Source organism: Prunus dulcis, chromosome 4 (assembly GCF_902201215.1).
Source record: "Prunus dulcis chromosome 4, ALMONDv2, whole genome shotgun sequence".
Lineage (NCBI taxonomy): Eukaryota > Viridiplantae > Streptophyta > Magnoliopsida > Rosales > Rosaceae > Prunus > Prunus dulcis.
In genome coordinates this window covers 12,388,845-12,400,292 of record NC_047653.1, presented here as the reverse complement: position 1 = coordinate 12,400,292, position 11,448 = coordinate 12,388,845, and the positions used below count along the sequence as shown (strand labels likewise).

Below are 11,448 nucleotides of genomic sequence, written 5' to 3'. Positions count from 1 at the left end.
TACCATTATTTCAAATTTTGATTACCAAATAATAGCGTAAGATATGATAATTTCTTATTTGTTGTGAATAAACAATATCTAATTCGGATACACCAACACTATATTAGCCCTAATATGGAATAGCAACAACTTTAAGAGGATATGCTCTGCGAACGCTTGCTCCAGCAGATTCAGTCATGTCTAAGTCCTCCCCTCTTGTGGCATCGGGCAGCGCCCAGTCGAACTTGTGCACTAAATTCGCCAAAGCAATCTCTTGGACAGCCATGGCAAACTGAATTCCAGGGCAACCTCTTCTGACAGCCCCAAATGGAATGTAGTGGAAGTAATTGCCTTTATAATCTATGGCACTGTCCAAGAACCTTTCTGGCTCGAACTCCTCTGGTTTGTTGTATGACTTGGGATCTCTTCCAATTTTCCATGCATTCACTATAACTTGTGTGTTGGCTTTAATGTCGTAGCCATTTATTTGTGCATCTTGGGTCGATAGCCTGGGCAATAGCAATGGAATTGAAGGATGTAGGCGAAGAGTCTCCTTGATAACTGCCTTCAACTAGTGCATTCCACCCAAATCATCCTCTCTAATTATGTCTGTTTTCTTGCCCACTATCCCCCGTACCTCATTCTGCAATTTTTCCATGATTCTTGGATGCCTTAAAAGCTCGGACATTGTCCACTCTAGGAGTGTAAATGAGGTATCAGTGCCACCAACAAACACATTCTACAAGAATTTTAATGGTAAAAATCGATTAAAAATTAATGGAAGATTATATGTAAAACCCAAAGAATTGGGGTTAGGAATAACCCACATGTTATCTATCTATATATCTATATATATAAAAAAGTAGAAGGCATTAAAAGTGAAACATTCAAAAACCTTGAAAATACTCATGCTTCAAAGAATTTTTTAATATTTTTATACAAGTGATGTTCTATTATAAATTACGGGGAGGGGGATTCGAACTCGAGTATAGAGTGGGAGAACATCTGCTCTAGCCAACTTGGCTAAGCCCATGTCTGCTCTTCAAAGAAATATTAGAACACCACAATCTAATATAAGTTGAATTTTTAAATAGCTAAAATTATAAAAATACCCATGCCACGTCAACAAGTTAACAGTGTTACCAAAGAAATTGCCGGAAGGAGGGAAACGTCGGACACGAAATGAAAGCATAGGGGGCACATTGACTCAGTTGAAACTGTAAGGGCAAATTGAGATTTTCGGTACAACATAAGAGGCATATCAATAAATAAGCCTAAAAAAAAAATACCAAGTTAGTCCAAAATGTTTGGCTTATACTAGTTTTTTACAAAATATTTTCTTTTTAATATTACTAGTCTCTTGTCACACAACACATCTTTTCCTTTGTGTTTCTTGGCTGGCTAGCACAAGTTTGACAATAAAAAATTTCAGATATGGTCCAATTTTGGTTAAACTTATTTATTTCTTTAGATATGATCCCATAACAAGCATATTGTAACATCATTCTTTTAACAAACTGAGTAATTCTAGCATTACTATGTGAAAAAGATAAGACAATCCAACACCACTATGCATGTGAGAGAGAGAGAGAGAGATGACAGCCTTGATGCTAACTCTGTCAATAGGAGAATCAGCCTGAAGGCAAAGCAGAATGTCCTTAAGATCCTTTTGGTCCTCATTCTTTGTAAGACCACGAAATTCATCCATATGCTCTTGAACAACTAGTTCTAAAAACTCATCGAACCGTCCAAACTTGGGTCCAAACCATTGAGACGGGCGATCCAGGCAAGCCATGGGATATAGTCTCCAATATGGATACGCGACATCACCAACGTCAGCTCCCCGGCAAGCTTCTTAAACGTCCTCCCACGTTCCCCGCCATCGCTGTACTTCCTCCCAAGAGCCACTCTACAGATAACATCATTCGTAAGCGTCTCGAGCATTTCACTTAAATTAACCGCTGATGATACTGAGGAGGGGGATGAGGAGCAGTGCTTAGTTATATTGTCGATCATGGATTTAGTTTCCTCTTCTCTTACGGCACGAAAAGAACGAACCCTTGTGTTGCTAAGGAGATTTAGGACGCATATACTTTTCATCTGCCTCCAATACTCACCATAAGGAGCCGAGGCCACGTCTTTGAAGTTGTAGCAAAACTTCTTGAAGAAGGTGTTCTTGGGTCTGTTGGCGAATGTGATGTCATGGGTTTTCATGATCTCGCGGGCAGTCTCATCTGAGGAGACCACAAGGACCGGCACACTTCCGAAATGGAGGAGCATGAGCGGCCCGTGGCGTTGAGCTAGGGTTTGAAGAGAGCGCTGAAGGTGCTGGCCTAGTTGGTGAAGGTTTCCAATGATAGGGAGCTTTGGTGGAGAAGGTGGTGATGAGTTTGCGGAAGTGGAAAACCATTTGTATATAAGGATGAGGAAAATTGCAAGAAGTGCTAAATACTTGAAGGAAAAAGGTTGCAACAAGCTTGAGAAGGTTTCATTCAGGAGATTTAACATCTTCTTCCACTTCTTAATTATTTAGGTGGTGTTGTGTTTGTGCTTCACAAATAAAAAGTTTGTAGGGTGCTCCATATATAAGATCACTCTGGACTTTTTGGATGAAAAAAATCAGGTGAACACTTATTAAAAAAATGATAAATTAAGGATTTTTTTATTATTCTGCGTGCAGGAATTAATAATAATTATTGGATAATAAAAAAGAATATGTTTTTGTTGGGATGCTCTATAAAATAAAACACCTTACTAATAATAAAAACGAATATATGTAAAACCAATCGAGGCAAGCATGACATATTGGGAAAAATATTAGGACTTCTTTAAAATAGGTCCAATTTCATTAAGATATAATAGACATAGGACATTAATTGTTTATTGTTGATGGCAGTTCACAAATCCAGTAATGTGGCCAAGTGAACAAATCTTATGTCCACAAGATTGAAGATATTTAGAGGATCTATAATAGGTTCCCTAAACCACCTTTTTAGACAAATTTTGAGAAGAAATTGAAAAAGTACAACTACAACAATTATGCACAACATATAGTTTATTAAAGTAATTATTGTCATAAAACCCAATTTTTCACCCTATTTACGACCCTATATTAAAATCATAAAATAATCATTATTGTGATAGAAATCCCCATTTATACCAAATAATTATCAATTTTTAACTTATTTATGTTTTTAGGGTAAAATTGGAACCACAGAATAATTTTAAAAACTGCTAACATCATTTTACCCTTTGAAGGTTTGTGGTCATTCTTGAAATGGAATAAGGGTTGATACAGAGATAGGACTGCTGTGAGAGAGAGAGGAGATATATATTTTTTATTTTTAATTTTAATATCTGTCAAAAAATTTAATTCTTCTAATCTTAACGGGTTAATACAGGGATAGGACTACTCTGTGAGAGAGAGAGAGAGAGAGAGAGAGAGAGAGAGAGAGAGAGATATATATATATATATATAGGTTTATTGGAACTAAGATTAAAAAGAGTAGATAGCTAGGAGAGAAATGCCATCCACTGGTCCTACTTGGTTGATTGAATTCTTCTAATCTTAACGGGTTCTTATATGTTAAATTTTAACACTTTGATATGGTATAATTGCATATAGGGATACACGATTTATGACCTTCACAAGCTTATTTCATACTTTAGAAAGAACAACCTTTAACATTGGCATCATAATTGGTTAGTAATTGGTTCTAAAAAAAAGGAAATAGGATTGTTGTTGGTGAATTCATAACCTTAGATCTTCATCACTTTTTCTTTTAAACCTAAATTTTTCTGTTTGTTTAATTTTTCTTTATTTTAATTCTTGCAATTTAAGTTTTCCTTGATTCATCTGTATGTGTGTGTGTTTTGTTTTTTTTTAAAAAAAATTTGAGAAAAAATTTTAACATCAAATTTTTTTTAAATTTTTTTTTTTTAATACTTAATTACAGCTAAGCTAAAATGTGGATTTTGCTTTTGCCATGTCACGTCTAACAGAAGACCGAACGGTCAAACTGACGAAACGTGTACATTTGTTGAATTTTAAAACGTTAGGGCATAAATTGACAAAATTGAAACTCCGTGGGCCATTTCAAAATGACCCCAAACCTTCAGGGGTAAAATGATGTTAGCTCTTAAAAAAAATTAAAAAATTAAGAAGTAAACATCAAGAAATCAAAGAAAGCAATGACACAAAAGCCAGCGTTTTGGATTATGGTGATTAAAAAATAAGCAGTTTTGCAATTAGATTAATAACAACAAATATAAAGATGTCATCAGAGTTGGACTTATCCGAATTCTCAGAAAATAGTAGATAAAGGCTGGTGGCCTTCAATAATTGGTGTCTTTTATTGATATACATTTTGTCGTAGCACACTCGTTTGACTTATTAAAAGTGTGCAGCCAATCAAACCCTCTAAAAATATTGCTCCTCCCACATCTGATCGGTAGTTTTGGATTTCTCCCGTGCTCTTTAATTATTGCTTTTAGTTTTCTCTTGTTTTCCATTATTTTATTGCAATCCCAAACAATGGTTTCGCACCAATCGACTTAATAATTGAAATTTGTAAACCCACGTGTCTCCTTAGCTGTAGGATTGGTTAGTCAGTTTACAAATTAGTTAGGTTGTTATTTATACAGCTAAGCATTTAGTTTAGACTTAATTATTTTGAATATAAGCGATAATCTAAATTATAAGAAGATGGAAATTTATCACACACACGCTACCAATGTGTCATTGGAGTTACAAGACCACTGGTCTAGAAATTAAGGTCATTTTTCATTAGGATGGACACCATTAGCATTAAGACTTAACTATTAAGCTTGGGTAAGAGTATAAATACTCTGTTGAGCTTTCTAAATCAATACAGTCAAAAAATCTTCAGAACTGTTCAGAAAAACATTTCTGGTTTTCTCTGATTTTCTTAGCCTTCTGTTTATTATTCTTACAAACAGAAAATATCGATGTAGATTTATTGTCAGAGAGTAATACTGAACTCTTACTGAATGCACCATTCGCACAAATGAACCACAACCCGGATAAAGCACTGCCTTCCCCCCTACATGCCACAGTCATCGAAAAGAACATCGGATAACAAATGTGTGTAAACCTAATTAGCCGAGCGATAATCAGCCCCCCTATTTGTTGTAGTGCGACTTTTTTTATTTTTTTATTTTGTGATCAATATCTAGTGCTATTGAATAACTTGAGCGAGTAAAGAAAATCGCATCCGCATCTGTACAATTGACTAACTTGATCAATTTATTTAACTTTTCTATGAGGATTTGTACGACTTTTATAGAAGGAAAGAGTAAAAAACTCCTATGCAACTATGCTATTTGCCCAATTTCCATATTAAAATGTAGAAAATGAAATCAGCAGGCATTTGTTTTTTGTTTTTTGTTTTTTTTATAAAAGTCAAACGGTAGGGACATTGGTGGAGTCAAGAAAATTTTCATAGAAAGACACCTCATATATTGAAATATATTTTTCTTTAGGGTGACAATTACTTGATACAAAATCCCTTAATTTTGTACTCTTCCATGTATGCTATCTTGATTCTATTAATGAACTCTATTTTTTAAAAGAAAAATCAAACAAACAAACAAACTATCTACTCAGCATGGATTCTAGAAGAAAATAAAATGAAATGTAATTTATTAAAAATACACACTAAAATTGAATGGTAATTTATCATTACAAAATTTAGAGTCGAAGTACAAAAATAAGGGACAGTTTGACATTGTTATGTCTTGAAAATAATTGCTGTCAGATAAAGCAATTTAGCGTTTGATAAACTTTTTGTTAAAAGTAATGTTCGTACAATAATCAGTTTCTGATAAATTTTTTGTCACAGCGCTGTGAGCTGTATAATGACTAAAAAAGACATTATGTTGAAATGGCTTTTTGATTAAGTGTTTGGTAAAAGAAAAAAACATTTTCACTTTCACTTATATATTTAATATAAAATAAATAAGGGCTAACGTAAAAAGACTCCTTAAGGGTTTAGGGTCATTATCAATATGGGCCCTCGAGTTTTAATTTCATCAATTTACACCTAATGATTTTCAAATCTGACCAATTTAAGGATGAAATGTCCACTGTAGGACCCACTAATTCCTTAAAAAAAATTAATAAATCAATTATATAATATACTGCAGAGCAACATTATTGATAAGATCACCTATTTGAGCAGCAAGACTCTGGCTTGTTCTGTCCAATTTGATAAGATCGCCAATTTATATTTTCTCTGCACTGATAAATGCTTCCCATCTGGCTGAATTAGATTCGTCAAGGGCAACCAGTGCATCTACTGCTAATTGAATAATTCCTCTGTTTCTCAGTAAAGATTACCGGGTTTTAGCTAGTGCTTTAAGCCTACCCCTAAAACCTAAACATCCTTATTCCCAAACATCAAACACGACAAGATGGTAGTGAAAGCAACAAAATAAAAAACATAGATTAATTTCGATTTAAACCATTTAAACAAATATAAGCACAAAATTCATTACAAAACATAAATAAGAGTGCTATTGAAAATCGCCTCCGCATCTGCACAATTGACTGACTTGATCAATTGATTTGACTTTTCTATGAGGATTCGTACGACTTTTATAGAACGAAAGAGTAAAAAAACCCCTATGCAACTATGCTATTTGCCCAATTTCCATATTAAAATGTAGAAAATGAAATCAGCAGGCTTTTTTTTCTTTTTTTTCTTTTTTTTGCTTTTTTTTTTTAAAAGTCAAATAGTAGGGACACTGGTGGAGTCAGAAAATTTTCATAGAAGGACACCTCATATGTTGAAATATATTTTTCTTTAGGGTGACAATTACTTGATACAAACCCTAAATTTTTTGTTAAAAGTGATGTTCGTACAATAATCAATATCTGAGTATTTAGTAAATTTTTTGTCATAGTGCTGTAAGCAGTGTATAATGACTAAAAAGGGCATTATGTTGAAATGGCTTTTCGATTCAAGTGTTTGGTAAAAGTAAAAGCACTTTCACTTTCACTTATATAATTAACTATAAAATAAATAAGGGCTAACGTCAAAAGACTCCCTAAAGGTTCAGGGTCATTCTCAATATCGACCCTCGAGTTTTAATTTCATCAATTTATACCTAATAGTTTTCAAATCTGACTAATTTAAGCCTTTTGTTAAGTTGACTGTTTGGTTAGACATTACCTAATGACATGTCCACTGTTGGACCCACCAATTCCTTAAAAAATTAATAAATCAATTATATAATATAATATAATAACATTATTAAAAGAAAGCTTATAAAATAGAAACTCCCTCTCTTCGTCCCTCTCTCTCTCTCTCTCTCTCTCTCCCCTTCTCCTCCCAGCTCTCCCACCCCGTCCCCCTTCCCCTCCTACAAATCCAGCCACCCGCACCTTCTCTCCGAAGCTTTTTTTTAAATGTTACTATTGTTGATTTTTTTTTTTTTTAAGGAATTGATGGGTTACATAGTGGACATGTCATCAATTAACGTCTGACCAAACGGTTAACTTAACAGAAAATTTAAATTGGTCAGATTTGAAAACCATTAAATATAAATTGATGAAATTAAAATCCGATGACCCATATTGAGAATAACCCCAAACTTTCAGAGAGTCTTCGTTGTGACACCTGCAAAGCCCTATTATTTATAAGATCATCTATATGAGCAGCACGACTCTGGCTTGTTCTGTCCAATTTGATAAGATCACCAATTTATACTTTCTCTGCACTGATAAATGCTTCCCATCTGGCTGAATTAGATTCGTCAAGGGCAACTAGTGCATCTACTTCTAGTCGAATAATTCATTTGTTTCTCAGTAAAGATTACTGGGTTTTAGCTAGTGCTTTAAGCCTACACCTAAAACCTAAACATCATTATTCCCAAACATTAAACACGACAAGATGGTAGTGAAAGCAACAAAATAAAAAACATAAGCACAAATATAAACACCGAGTGCTCCTCAAAATTCATTACAAAACATAAATACCAATTTAAACAATTTAAACAAAACTTCATCACAAATATAAGCACAAAATTCATTACAAAACATAAATAAGAGTATTATTAGAATTATGAAAGTTTCATTAAATACCGAGTGCTCCTCAATTTGATTTACGCATAATCAAAAAATGAAAGCATGTCTACACCTGCTTTCCCTTATAGTTTCTCTCACAGTAATTTTTAACAATAAGTGATTTTTTCATGGTTTACTAAATGGGTTGTGCTTCCCAAATTTTTTTTTAAAAATCACTTATCACTCCAAATAAGCATTGACAAACGGGCACTAGGAGATGTCAAAGGGTAGCGAAGATAGTGAGAAAAGGAAAATTAGAAAAATACAAAGAAAGAAATGCATGGGCACTTCAAATTTTGGTTAGAAAAGTATGATTATATTAATAATACAATAGCCTCAGATAAAATTTGAGAGTGGGCACATGCCCACCCTGAGCCTTAGCTCCCTTCGTTACTAGGTAGGGAGATTGCATTCATAAATTACGCCACGAGAGAAATACAAATACAATAGCCACTACGACTACTAAGAAATGGATTACAAACAACACAGAGGGATCCATCGACAATATCAAACTCATATAGTATTCCTCATGAAATTACCTGTAGGATGACTAATAATGCTGAGAGGAGGGTGAATATGCCAATTTAAAATTGTAATAAATAAATAAAAATATACTTCAGTAGCAAGATTGATATGGCTTATCAATCCTGAAAAGTGTTGAGCATAAAATAAAGGAACATAGAATTATTTTACGTGGTAAAACCCCACATTTGGGGAAAATCCACGAGATTCCTCAGTCAAAAACAAATCCACTATAGAACGATTACTACAAAAAGTACTCACACACTTATCCTAGACACATTCTAGATAATGTTTTCCAACTTCTTCGTAACTCAACTTCTGCCACGAAATGATCTTTCGACCCTCCTTATATTGAATGCAATACTGGTCACAATTACTTCAAACTCGCCGGAGATAAACCGCCACCACGGTTTTGGTGCCTTCAATCATATGAGTCATCAAACATGCAAATGAATGCAATATGAACAATGGGAACATTATCTAGTGCAACAGAAGTTTGTACTTTACACTGACCACCAAGCCCAGAAATTTTATCAATGGCCAGAAGAGTGTGAAAAAAAATGCATGTCAGGTGGGCTACTTTTCTGCATAAATTTCCATTTTTATTAAACATAAACATGAAATTCTTAATCGTGTAGCAGATGCATTGAGTTGTCGAGCAACTTTGCTTGTTACTTTGGCTCAAGAAGTTATGGGTTTCAAATTTCTGAAGGAACTATATGAGACTGATGAGGATTTTCATGAAATTTGGGCTAAGTTTATTCGCAATGAGCCGATGACAAATTATCATGTTAATGAGGGGTATCTATTTAAGAGCAATCGATTATGCATTCCTACTTCTTCTTTAAGGGAGAAACTGATCAGGGACTTGCATAGGGGTGGACTAAGTGGCCATCTAGGCTGTGATAAAACCATTGTCAGTATGGAGGAGAATTATTTTTTGCCACACTTGAAATAGTGAGATGTCAACACCATTGTGCGGAAGTACAACAGTTGTCAAGTATCTAAAGGGTTGTCCCAAAATACTGGTCTTTATATGCCTCTCTCTATCCTTGATGATATTTGGTAAGACTTGTCTATGGATTTTGTTATGGGACTCCCTCGTACACAACAAGGAGTCAATTCTGTTTTGTTTGTGGTTGACAGGTTTTCTAAGATGGAGCATTTTATTGCTTGCAAGAAGACTGCGGACACTTCCAACATAACCAAATGGTTTTTTAAGGAGGTTGTGCGGTTGCATGGTATTCCTAAATCTATTACGTCAAACCATGTCACCAAATTCCTTAGCCACTTTTGGATAACCTTATGAAGGATGTTTGATACGGACTTGAATCGTAGTAGCACCGCTCATCCGTAAACGGATGGTCAATGTGAGGTTACTAACAGAACCCTCGAAAACATGGTTAGGAGCTTTTGCATAGACGGGCTGAAGCAATGAGATGTTGCATTGCCACAGGTGGAGTTCACTTACAACGGTGTTGTTCATTCTTCCACATGAAAATCACCATGCCATTGTTGACACTTCGATGCCTAAACATGTGGTTGACCTAGTCAAGCTTTTAAAAGCCCGGAAGACTAGTGTAGCCGCTGAAAATATGGCTGAACAGGTTCAGACTTTGAGGGAAGAAATGAAGGAAAAGCTAGAGAGAACCAACGCCAAATTTACGGTAGCCGCTAACAAGTGCTGCCGTGTGAAGCTGTTCTAGGAAGGAGACTTCATGATGGTTTACTTGAGGAGAGAATGTTTCCAATTGGTACCTACAGCAAACTGAAACCTCGAAAGTATGGCCCCTACAAAGTTATGAAGAAAATAAACGATAACGCCTATGTCGTGGATCTTCCTTCTTCAATGGGCATATCGAGCACTTTCAATGTCACGGATCTACATGAGCTCCGTGATGATGAGTCAATTTATCCTAATGATACCACGGCGTCAAGTTCTTCGGAAGTGGAAGGGACTAATGTAGAACAAATGGTGGAAGCAATCAAAAAGGAGCTGGAGTGACACGCAAGGAAGGGCAAATCGGGTAAACTGCAGATTTTGGCTCTAAGCTCAGAATCGGGTTAATGATCCGTCGATTTGAAGGGAACAGCATCACGAGTAAAACCCATTTCTTTGCTATGACGTATGGGCTTTTTTGGACATCCAATATAATTTGGTAGCCCGAAATCCAGTTTTTATAGTTTTTGGAAACTTTGTTATTTTCCTATTTTAATTCCTTTGTTATTCCTAGGGTTTCTAGTATTATTTAAGCATAATTTACCCATAGTTAGGGTTATATTTTGTTATTCCAATTTTATCAATAAACCTTGAGGTTTCCTTATATCTTCTTGGTGGATTCCAGAGTTACATGTTTTAGGCTAAAATTTAGCCAATCAATTGTCACGTTGTGTCAAAATGTCAATCAATCCCTCATTATGCTCTCCCCTATAATCATGTATCATATTTGGAATCAATAGGAATCAATATAATTATTCTCTTACCATATCTAGTACACAGTTGCTCTTATATATTTACTGACAATTATCACAGAATAATATCAATAATTTCAATCTCAAAATCCTTCAAAGAAACTATTACCCTCCATTTGCTTTTCGAAACTGCAAATAGTTATGGATCAAGCTATAGTGGATAATACAAAAAATCTTTATTAAGGTTTAGTTTCTGTTTGGCCCGAAACATATCGTAAAGAAGTGTACACATAATAATACAGCATAGCAAGCCCAACAACCATCTCTATCAAAAACTCGTAAATCCAATCAGCATGACAACATCAATTTTTGGGAGTTACCTTATTTTTAAAATTAATTATAAGGAATGACCTAAAAGTGACTAAAAGGAAATCTCATAATTAGCCAAA

General features: G+C 34.7%; 1 pseudogene; it reads right to left on the bottom strand.

The window, feature by feature from the left end:
* Positions 1-109: 109 nt before the first annotated feature.
* On the bottom strand, positions 110-2,487 carry LOC117625904 (annotated as a pseudogene).
* Between the last annotated feature and the right edge of the window lie 8,961 nt (positions 2,488-11,448).